The sequence below is a fragment of the Aegilops tauschii genome, chromosome 6 (assembly GCF_002575655.3).
Source record: "Aegilops tauschii subsp. strangulata cultivar AL8/78 chromosome 6, Aet v6.0, whole genome shotgun sequence".
In the NCBI taxonomy this organism is placed as follows: domain Eukaryota; kingdom Viridiplantae; phylum Streptophyta; class Magnoliopsida; order Poales; family Poaceae; genus Aegilops; species Aegilops tauschii.
The window spans coordinates 388497165-388509675 of NC_053040.3; positions in this window are offsets into that span (position 1 = coordinate 388497165).

Here is a 12511-nt window from a genome sequence, read left to right on the forward strand (position 1 = left end):
GTCATCACCTTCTAAAATAAGCGCCAGAACCTGAGAGCACAACTTTCATGACTTATGCATTGTGTGTAGCTAATGTTGGGTGCATCATGACTGGATCTTTTCTACCATGAATTACAATGTTTAGTCGCTGCTTGAACTTTGGAGGTGCTCTGCATTTATGTTTTGCGGTCTCAGAAAGGGCTAGCGAGATACCACTATTGTCATATTATATCATGGTTGTTTTGACAACGTGTTGCTGTTTGAGATATCTTATTATTGCTCGCTAGCTGATTATGGCATTGATATGAGTTAATATAATCTTTAAGAGTTACTGTCAGCATGGTTAGTTATAATGTTGGCTGAAAAGCTGGTGTTGTTTAAGCTTATTTATGCAAACAAGAGCAAAAGAGTTCGTAAAAGTTTTTCTTTTTCACTTTCAGTTTATCAACTGAATTGCTTGAGGACAAGCAAATGTTTAAGCTTGGGGGAGTTGATACGTCTCCAATGTATCTACTTTTCCTAATGCTTTTCCTCTGGTTTTGGACTCTAATTTCCATGATTTGAATGAAACTAACACCGGACTAACACTTTTTTCAGCAGAACTACCATGGTGTTGTTTTTGTGCAGAAATAGAAGTTCTCGGAATGGAACCTAACTTTGCGACGAATTTTTATACAATAAACAAGAATTTCTGGAGCCAAGACCCACCAGAGGGGGGCACCTGGGTGGGCACAACCCACCAGGGCGCCCCCACTCCTGGCGCGCCCAGGTGGGTTGTCCCCACCTGGTGGCCCCGCAGACCCTGAAACTGATGCTATAAAATCCTATTTTTCCAGAAAAAATTAGGGAGAAAGAATTATCGTGATCCATGAGACGGAGCCGCCGCCACCTCCTGTTCTTCATCGCGAGGCCATATCTAGAGTCCATTTGGGCTCCGGAGAGGGGATCTTCGTTCTTCTTCATCACCAACCCTTCTCCATCGCCAATTCTATGATGTTCCCCACCGGGAGTGAGTAATTCCTTCGTAGGCTCGCTGGTCGGTGAGGAGTTGGATGAGATTTATCATGTAATCGAGTTAGTTTTGTTAGGGCTTGATCCCTAGTATCCACTATGTTCTAAGATTGATGTTGCTATGACTTTGTCATGCTTAATGCTTGTCACTTTGGGCCTGGGTGCCATAAACTCAGATCTGAACCGTTTATGTTATCATCGTTATATACATGTTCTAGATCCGATCTTGCAAGTTATAGTCACCTACTACGTGTTATGATCCGGCAACCCCAAAGTGACAATAGTCGGGACCACTCCCGGTGATGACCGTAGTTTGAGGAGTTCATGTATTCACTTTGTGTTAATGCTTTGTTCCAGTTCTCTATTAAAAGGGAGGCCTTAATATCCCTTAGTTTCCAATAGGACACCGCTGCCACGGGAGGGTAGGACAAAATATGTCATGCAAGTTCTTTCCATAAGCACGTATGACTATTTACGGAATACATGCCTACATTATATTGACGAACTGGAGCTAGTGCCGTATCGCCCTAGGTTATAACTGTCTCATGATGAATATCATCCAACAAGTCACCGATCCAATGCCTATGAATTTATCTTATATTATTCTTGCTAAGTTACTATTGCTATCGTTACTGTTGCACTTGCTACAAAAATACTGCTATCACTGTTACTGTTACTGTTGCTACTGTCACTACTATCAAAACTATCATATTACTTTGCTACTAATCACGTTGCTATAGATAATTAATCTCTAGGTGTGGTTGAATTGACAACTCAGCTGCTAATACCTTCAAATATTGTTTGGCTCCCCTTGTGTCGAATCTATAAATTTGGGTTGAATACTCTACTCTAGAAAACTGTTGCGATCCCCTATACTTGTGGGTTATCACAATGGTGCGTTGGTCCTACGGGTCCTTAGCACGACAACTTCCCGACTGTCTACTACAATAAGGTTTGCCTGGCTCTAGCCAGGGAGGGGCGATGACGGCGGCGCACCTTCGGCTCGCTCCAGTGCTTGTAGTCGTCGCTAGGTGGTCCATAGACATGTTTGTAATTTTATTTACCTCTAGTGTTTGTACTACCATGATTGAACATGAATAGATTGGAAGTTTCTCACGCAAAAAATCCAACCCTTTATTTCACCTTTACTAAGTTAGATCGTCCCTATCTTTTGAACCATAAGTTTCTATTTGAATTTTTAATATATTTGAACTCCTGGAGCCAAGGCTTTTTAAACAACACCAATCTTGGATACATTTCAAACACATTTAAATTTCAATGTCTCACATTCTGTATGTGAAACAGACCTATATATCACTAGAAAATTCTGAAACAAAGCTATTTCAATAGAAATATGTTAAACCAACTTATTTCACTAGGAACCGATCTTTCTTAAATGTGTAATAATTTATTTCAAAAGAGTGAAAATGCTTGTTGGAAACCATGCAATTGAAATAGATGTGATTTTTGTGAAATAGGCCAGTCAAATGTAAAATATAGGTTTTGAATTCTGAAATTCTAAGCACAAAGAGTGAAATTATAATGTAACAGTGTGAAACTGAATTTTTGAAAAGAGTGAAATATATTTTTTCTAAATGTGTAGCTAAAATAGATGTGATTTTTGTAAAAGATGGTAGTGAAATGTAAAAAAGTAGGTTCTGAATTGTGAAATACTGACCATAAAATGTGAAAATATAATGTATAAATGTGAAACTGATTATTTCAAAAGAGTGAAATATTTTTTAAGAATATGTAATTGAAATATATGTGCTTTTCGTGAACCAAGCCAATGGGAAGTGAAATGTAGGTTCTAAATTATGAAAGAGTAACTACAGAAAGTGAAATTCTACTGTATCATTTGTGAAATTGGTTAGTTGAACATGTGTAATAGTTTATTTCAAAAGAGTGAAGTATATTATTTGAAAAATGCGCAATGTAAACAGGTGACTTTTTTGTGAAACAAGCCAGTGAAAAGTGAAATGCAGGTTCTAAATTGTGCAATAATCACTACAGAAAGTGAATTTGTAATGTATCATTGTGAAACTGATTATTTTGAAATGTGAAATATACGTTCGAATTTAAACATGGTAAAAAATATCCAAGATTGCTGTCATTTTAAAGGTTGTGATGCAAGGAGTTCAAATATTAAAAAAATTCAAAAATGAATATATGGTTTAAAAGATATGGATGTTTTAAATTAGCTAAGGGGGAAGAAATGGTTGGATTTATTGTGTCGAAGATGACAAAGTGATTCTGCCACACTATCATGCATGCATGTGAAGTACACTAGTGAGGGCCAACTGCTGAAGAGAGAGCGAGAGTGGAAATACGAAGATGAGAAATCCAGAAAAAATGGAATACAAAGATACTTGGCCCACATAGTGCTAGATGGCAGCTCCCTATTGGAGACCACCTTGCTGGTACGCGCAACCACGCAATTTTCCTTTTTGTATAGTGCTTGCATATGGGGTCGATGGTTCCTTGCAAAAAAATAAATAGGGGATCGACGGTTGAGATGACAGAAATAAGTACGAGTTTGTGAAACCTAATCATACCGTGTCAACTGAGTCTATTTGTTTGACCATCATAGTGATCGTTTTCTTGTGGACGAAAGAGGACCCTTCGGCTAGGGTTTCTCGTGCCATCTGTCGGTGCCGTCGCCAGTTTACCTCATCTGCTGTGATCTTAGGACCATGGAGGTGTGGTGGATCCCGGCCCTTGCCGGCGGGAGGGCTCTGTCTTTTCATGATTTTTTGAGCATTTTTAGGGTTTGTATCCTATCCAGAGAGGCGAGATTGCGACGGCTCTCTGAAGATGGAATAAGGTTCTCCCCACCTAGTCCCCATCCTAGTGTTGTTTCTTGGATCGTCGAAGGGCGTAAGGAGGTTTGTCTCACGCGGATCTTGCGGGATTCAGTCGGCGTTTGTCTTCAGTGATCCAAGTGGATCCTGTGTTCGTCCGTCTGTGTTCATGTGTCTACAGGTTGGAATCTTTCGATCTACGCTTCTTTTCATAGGCGGTTGTTGCTGTTCTGGTGCGCTGGTCCTATGGGGCCTTAGCACGACAACTTCCTGACTGTCTACTACAACAAGGTTTGCTCGGCTCCAATGAGGGAGGGCCGAAGACGGCGTCGTGCCTTTGGATCACTGCAGTGCTTGTAGTTGTCGCTAGGTGGTCTACAAACCTGGATGCATTTTTTCCTTCTGGCGTTCTTTATACTATCTTGAAAGTTGATGAATAGATTGGAAGTTTTCTTGCAAAAAATAAAGCATGACTTCTGATGCCTGCGTTCACAAGAAACCTTGAAGCCAAGTGCTAATTGTAGTTAAATTGTGTGCAAAGTTTCCCTGTCACATACGGTCCTTTGATCACTTGTAGTACCCAAAATATTTTACTGCATTTTGTAACTGGAAATGAAAAATAACGATCGAAATTGATTTTACATCTAGAATAAACGTAAGAAAACATGATCCCATGTAGAAACTTGACATGCCCCCCTTGGACAGGCCCATCGGCCATCGCAAGCTCTTGGAAAAAGCAGTTCATACATGCAGAATTTACCACAAACATTGTAAACACATCAGGTATCGCTGTTATCTTAGAGTCACTAAACATGAACACCGATGGACCTAGACAACAAGTGCACATATCCATCCACACAAAAAAGTTACCGAGTAGTATCAAATAAGCCTCACCCGAAGGTTCCATACTGAAGAAAGCACCCTCGAAAAATAGCTAGAAAGAAGGTTTCACATCAACTCCACTTGAAAGTTTTGGACCTATACTAGAAATACACCGATCGAGACAAGCCAACATACTTGGAAGAATCAGACACCATCACTCGGTGGTACTGGGCCTAAGAGAGCATCATCTAAAAGAAACATGAGTCCAGTAATTCCAGGAAGAAAGTCGGCAGTTTGGGACGTACACTTAGGTGTTGGTTAGGTCTCTACTTGTCAACTCGGAAGTATCGACTTGCTTGTATGATAGTTCCGGGGAAGTATTAAAGTGGTGGATTGAAGCAATTTTCACTGCAAATTGGGAGTGATGGATTAAAGATTTTGCAATATGCTTAATTAAATTAAGTGCAACTGCCCTTCTGAAAATTACGCCTTGATATGGAGTTTGATTCCACCAAAAGCCAATTAAAGTTGCAAACCTCTGGCATGGATTTTCTCAATTTTTAGGGGTCACCAAGAAAAGTGCACAACCCTTATACTTTATATAATGATTAATTTCTTAATTGTCATTTCATTAATCATCTGAAACCCATAATAGGGGCACTAGATTCATTTTTTAGACTTTGAGGGCAATGTTACCATCAACAACACAACTATAAATCCACTAGCACCATGTGGGAGGGAAACTTTTCATCCAAAATATTGTTTGTTGAAGCAAATATAATTTAACATTTTTGGGCTTCTCTAAATCAAATTTAAGAATTATATGTTCAACTTTTTCTCATGTGACTCATGAATGATTTGATGCACGATGACCACCATGCATAGGATGTTTCCAGCTCGCATCAACGTCGTCTAAGTGGGTCAAATCACATGGTTAATAGCTGCATCTAGCTAATTTTTGGTACTTGTAAAGATTTTGAAGCTATCATCTAGCAAACAAATGAGTTTGTGCTGCCAAATGGAACAAGCATCCATCATTCTAGGGAGCACGATATCTCACTGGAATCCATCTTAAAAAGACCTATAATGCTATCACTAGGAGATCATAAACAACTGAATTTATTCGTACTTACTAACCTCTCAAAAGTGTTTATAGAATTTTGTTGGAAAACAGTCTGTTCAGGAGCTTCATTATGTTCCATTTCGAACACAATCTCCTTCAACTCTAGAAAACATGATGAGTCTTGAGTTTGGGCTTGTCTGACAATATCAAACATATTTCCTTTTTGTGTGTTGGCGTACCTGATTAATTAAGGGGGTGCTATCAAATGAGAGGATAAAAGTGATAAGGTAATAACACAATCAAATATCAAAATAGTTGATTTTTAAGCACTATTTGGAACAAGGGTTCCTCTTTGGCTAAGGTGCAGGATGGGAACCCGATTTTGGTCCATAGACACCTACTTGGAATAAAATTGGTGGCTTGCATTTACTTATGTTCCCACCTTTCTGGCATTCACCTCGTCGATTACTGATATTCATTTGGAGGTAATTTGAACCAAGATCACAAATCAATATATACACCTTAGTCCACTTTGATGCTCTTATTAAAAAAATTCCCATGTGGATATTATACAAAAGGAAAACCTATATTTTCTCTGCTCACGTCGTTAGGGCGTCTTTTTAACCAAAAGAACCAACTTCAATGGAATTAGACAGTCAAGATAGGTGGTTTCGGAATCAACACATGGATACACAAACTTTTATTGGTTAGTAAGTTGGTTTACGAGGAAGAGAAGGTCACTATCCATTTTGGAGGTGCAGTTATATTGTTTTATGCATATGGTAGATCAAAGCATGGGAAAAACATTGATATTGTACAATTGGATATATAACATGCATGTATTACGAGAACATAAAGGAAAATAATTCAACCACGTAAGAACCATGGAACAAGTATTACCAATGATTTGATGACAAACTATTTTTATTAACGACCGGTACACTTTATAATTTTCATTGGCATAAACCTAAGATAGTCAATCATTTCCTCTAGAAACCTCTATATAGGGCTTGCTTAAACCATACACTCCAACCAAGACTTTTAAGTAAAGTAGAATGAACGGGAACACGCAAACATATATAAAACATAACTCATCTAATGTATAAACTAATCTATGGAGGATTGTGATTTGTTATTTTTCTTTTTCATAGTAGGAATATTCACTTAAATTTATTTATTTTAGTTGAACTGTCTTGAAAAGAAGTAGCTAATATATATTTCCTTTTAAAAGTTGCGATTTAAAGTTCGCGCATGCATAGTTGTAAAGATAAACATCAAAACTGTATGAAAAAAAAGTTTTAACCTTAAATTTCAGTTCTGGAGTTATGTGGTTAGTTTTGCTTAGTGCAATAAGAAAAATATACTAATTTAAACAATATGTTCATAGAAGGAGTTACAAAAAGTAAACAATATGAATTATTTTGCTAATTGTAACAAAAGTATTTGAGTCAATTACACTGGTGGTGTTACAACTTGGCGTAAATTGTCATTTTAGTGCTAGAACTTGTGGTATACATCGAAGTGGTGCAAAAACTTGGGTTTGGCATGCAAATACAGTGCTAATCACTCTTGTATACGACGGGACTGGTGAAGAGACAAGTGAGCGTGGCTTGGGGCCCATCGTCAGTGACTGCATGGTGAAGGGGACGGGTGACGTGCTCTTTTTGCCAAAAACCCTTTGGATTTTTTATTTTCTTTCTCAAGTGTACAATAATTTATATGTGTGGCATCCGATGGGTCCCATCTGTCAGGGAAACATCACAAATTTTATAATAAAATTAAAAATAGCACAGATTGGGATTCGAATTAGTGACAAAGGTTTAAATAGTATGCGCAGCTAGCCACCGGCCAACAACTCACTTCACAACATTTAAGCATACACAAACTTTATATCTTTTACCAAAGTAATGCAAGTAGACTGAAAAGAAAGCTAAGTAACGTAAATTAATAAATTTAATCAAGAAAAAAGTTTACAACCGTGGAGTCTCATGCCTTTACAATTTATATGTCTATATCACAACGTGTGGGCTGCAATTTATTTTAGTTTTTTCTCCATTTTTCAAAATTTGTAAATATGTAATATGTAAATTCTACTCCCTTCGGTCCAAAATAAGTGTCGCGGTTTCGAATTAAGATAAGTTTAATCTTAGTTCAGAGCTACCGTACTTATTATTGAACGAAGGGAGTATTAAAGAAATAATATACATATAAATAAAAGAAATTAGACAAAAATGCTCACCTATCAATTTTAAAAAAAATATCAAATTAAATTACGAATTATTTATAAAAATTTAAAAAGTGTTTTCATATTAAATAAAGTATTAATGTAATTTTTGAAAATATGAATATTTACACAAATTATTATTGAATTTTAAAAAACAGGTTTTATATAAAAGTGATCATGCTTTAATTTTTTATGTTGTTTTAAAAGTGTTCATGCATTTCAGTAAAGTTTGTGTGTTTTTTGAAAAATATAGATGTATTTTTAAATAAATATAGATATATGTTTGGAAAACCATATGAGCCTAGTGTGCGCTTGGACTGCAGATTATCAAATCAATACATATATAGAATTATATGTATAATTATAATTTAGATATTTTTTGCAAATCTGGAAAAAAGAGAAAATAACATGTTTTAAATGAACCGCACTAACTACAGTCTGTTTTAGCCCAGCAGGCGTTCTGTTTTAGACATAAGGATTGACGATCCTCTCTGGCCATCAAAGTTCCATTGTTTGTATTGGTAGGTCGTCTTGCTGGTATCTCTCATGTCGCTGGTTCAAAAATCCCACGCCCGTATCTCTTTTTTTTTTGCAAATTAAGAATTTTAGTTTACATTATTTAGCCAAAAGAAATATATGTTTAGTATCAATGCATAACATCAAAATCTATCTTGGTATGTTGGCTAGCCGTGCGCGCCCGTTAGACCGAGGGTACTAGTTTTTCATTCTATTATAGATTTGTGATGTTTAGCTGAAAGGTTGGACCCACCCGGTGCAATACATGCAAATTACTGTACACTAGCCTTTACGTGAGAAAAAAAATCCTAGGAGTTTTTGTAAACAGAACGCGTCACCAGTCCCCCTTCACCATGCAGTCACTGACGGTGGGCCCTAAGCCATGCTAGCTTGCATTGTTACCGGTCCCAGCATATACAAACGCGATTAGCACCGTATTTGCACATCCAAGCCAAGTTTATGTGCCTTTTTTATGTACACCACAAGTTCTAGCATCAAAGTGGCCATTTGCGCCAAGTTCTAGCTCCATCAGTGTAATTGACTCAAAATATTTACCAAGTCAACTAGTATATTGACAGTATAAGTTATAAATAAATATAAAATGTAGTTAATTTGGCCAACCGCAATAGATAAATCTACTAATTAAGATTATATTTTGACCGAATGAGTCAAGAAAAAAAGTTTACATATGCCAAGTGTATAAATAAACATGACAGTTGTAATTCTAAATTGATAAATGAGCAATATAAATAAGAAAATAAGGTTAATATTGCTAAGTGTAACATATTTTGTCTCACTACTTACTCCTATTTTGTGCTGATTGTCCAAGTTATAATAAAGTACTTTTTTTTGCTTAGAGTGCACCAATGTCCCCATGCATTGGATCCACCACACCTCATACCCACTACCGCCCCACATGAAAAGTACTCTAGAAAGACCACATTTATTCATTATATCTTTGCTAGGGTGTGTAGGACAATTTTTTTGGAAATATGAGGAGGAGGAGGAAGAGCTCCATCTCACAAAATCAATGCTAGGGTGTGGTGTCTCTACTGCCTGACACCTCCCGAGCTCCATCTCAAAATGTTTCTTCTACGATCAAAGTGAGACTATTAAAATCTCATATTTACTACCATCTACTCGTCCATGGTGGCATCAAACTTATGTACTCTTCGAGTCTTTCCTAACATGTCTGGTAATCGGGTGACATGATTAAATAAAATTTTGAAGACTCTTATTGTGGCCGGATTGCGATCTCACTTTGGCTATGGAGGAACAACATCTTTTTTCATAAGAGGAAAATTGATCTCCAATCTGAATTATATATTCATGTACATTTTAACTCTGTACTTGGCGTACAATTCAACCCATGGCGGTGGTACCCCGTCAAAGACTTGCTTACAAGGAATGTGGGTGTTAGCCTAGTCCTCACATCATGGTGTCTTGAGTGTTCTCTTCTAGACAGTTTGTTGTCCTCTTACTTGTTGTTGGCACTTTATGATTTTGCTGGGTTTGTGTTTTTGGTTTTGTAGTACCCCCTTCGGTCCTTTTTACTCCACACACTAGTAGAAAAAGGGTCATCTGTCCCGGTTGATAAGGGCCTTTTGTCCCGGTTGTTGAACCGGGACTAAAGGGTCGTTACTAATGCCCTAGCCCTTTAGTCCCGGTTCTTACACGAACCGGGACTAAAGGCCCTCCACGTGGCCGCTGCCTGGAGGTCCATCTTTAGTCCCGGTTGGTAACGCGAACTGGTCAAACTGTGAAAAAAAATTAAAAAAAATTTGAATTTTTTTTATTTTCAATTTTCTGAATTATTTTAACCTCTAATCTCTAATCACCCCTCATCACTGCTCAATTTAACCTCTAATCTCTAATCACCCCTCATCACTGCTCAATTTAACCTCTAATCTCTAATCACCCCTCATCATTCCAAAATCATCTAACTTCCCGGACGGTCACCCATCCTCTCACTACTCCAGCCTGAGCACGCTTAACTTCCGGGTTACCAAGTCTATTCTCCCTCGTTTCCAAGTCTGCACTTGTTGTTTTCCTGACAATAGTAAGATGTCAATCCTATTAACCTCAGGAATTTAGCTTGAGCATGAAGTCACACATTTCACTGTTTGAGTTTAAAACTATTGTTCTAAAAAACAATAATTATTTAGTAACACTAATATTTCTTGAATAAGTAGTTTGACCATAGTTTGACCAGATTTGACCAAAATTCAAAAAAACTGAAATAATTATTTCGTAACACTAATATTTCTTGAATAAGTAGTTTGACCATAGTTTGACCACAGTTTGACCACAGTTTGACCAGATTTGACCAAAATTTAAGAAAACTGAAATAATTATTTCGTAACACTAATATTTCTTGAATAATTAGTTTGATCATTGTTTGACCACAGTTTGACCACAGTTTGACCACAATTTGACCAGATTTGACCAAAATTTAAAAAAACTAAAATAATTATTTAGTAACACTAATATTCTTAAATAATTATTTAGTAACACTAATACTTTGTTAATAAGTAGTTTGACCATAGTTTGACCAGATTTAACAAAAATTCAAAAAAACTAAAATTTGAGCATAACTTTTTTTCCTTTTAGAATGTGAGGATTCTAAAAATTTGCAAACAGGCCGTAGGCCGTCAAATTGGATGCGGATTTTCGTGCTGAACATTTTGATATATTATACTTTTTCTGACATCGTATGCAAAAGTTATAGCCGTTTTACATTTTCCCTACACTTTTTGCAAGACATGTCCAAATTTTAAGTTTTTAAATTTTCCTAACTAGTACATGTAGTAACATAACTACATCTGGAACGATTTTAATTTTTGAAGTTTTTATCATTTTCTTTTGCTTTTTACAAAACTGAAAAGGCGATCCAAGGGGGGGTTAGAGTTTGAAAATGGGACCTTTAGTACCGGTTCGTGCCACGAACCAGTACTAATGCCTCAAACCCCATTAGTACCGGTTGGTGGCTCGAACCGGGACTAAAGGTCTAACCTTTAGTACCGGTTGGTGCCACGAACCGGTACTAATGGGCATCGCACCCTTTAGTCACGGTTTGTGGCACCAACCGGGACTAAAGGTCCCATTTGAACCGGGACTAATGCCTGTACGGTGCCCTAGCCGCTCGAACCAGGACTAATGCTCACATTAGTCCCGGTTCGTAATGCAACCGGGATTAATGCTCTTTTCTGGCCGAACCAAAGCCCTGTTTTCTACTAGTGACATGTAAGATTTGTCTGAAGTTTTACCAATTTTATAGGAAAAATATTAATATTCATAATATGAAATTAATATCATTACATGTGCCATGACTCATGAATTTAATTTTCATATGTTATACCTTTAGAATTGTCTATGTTGATAATTTTTATATATAAATATGATCAACCTTTACGTAGTTTGACTTCAGAAAAATCTTATATGCAGAGTAAAAAGGACCCAAGGGAGTAAGTTAGTTGTATACATTTTATATGATAGGCTAGGTGAGCACCCATTTATGACAAGTTTTTTTAAGATGGAAGTTAATAACTTCTTGACACCGATGTACTGCTTCTTGATATCTCCATTTTATTTTATTTTTTGCTTCATGACATCGATGCACTGCTTCTACCACCAAATTGGTCTCGTTTCTCACTTTAAGGAACGACTAGCAAAGGCTCTACCTGTTCTTGAAAGAAAACAATGAATGAAGCAGGATATCAAGGCATTAGTACATTGTACTGAGCATTAGTACATTGTACTAGGAAATACGTAAATCTTTGCATTGCCGCAAATAAAGAGAAGGCAAGGCAACTCGGCATATGCGGCCTAGCTGAGCCGCCGCTGCATGGCATGGCCACGTGAGAAGGGAGGGGTCGGGAATCTGCAGCGCGTGGGAGAGCCCGTCGCCTCCGCCGCGCCTTATGCTCCCTGCCTCCCCGCCACCCAAACGGGTTGCCGTTCCTCTTCCTTCAGTTCGGTTGGATCCGCACTGCGCACACAATCCCTCCTTCAGTCCGTCATTCCGGAGCTCCACTGAGTGTGCAAACCCAATAGCCCGAGACCCGCGATGGAGCTGGCGGGCGAGTTCTTCAGGCT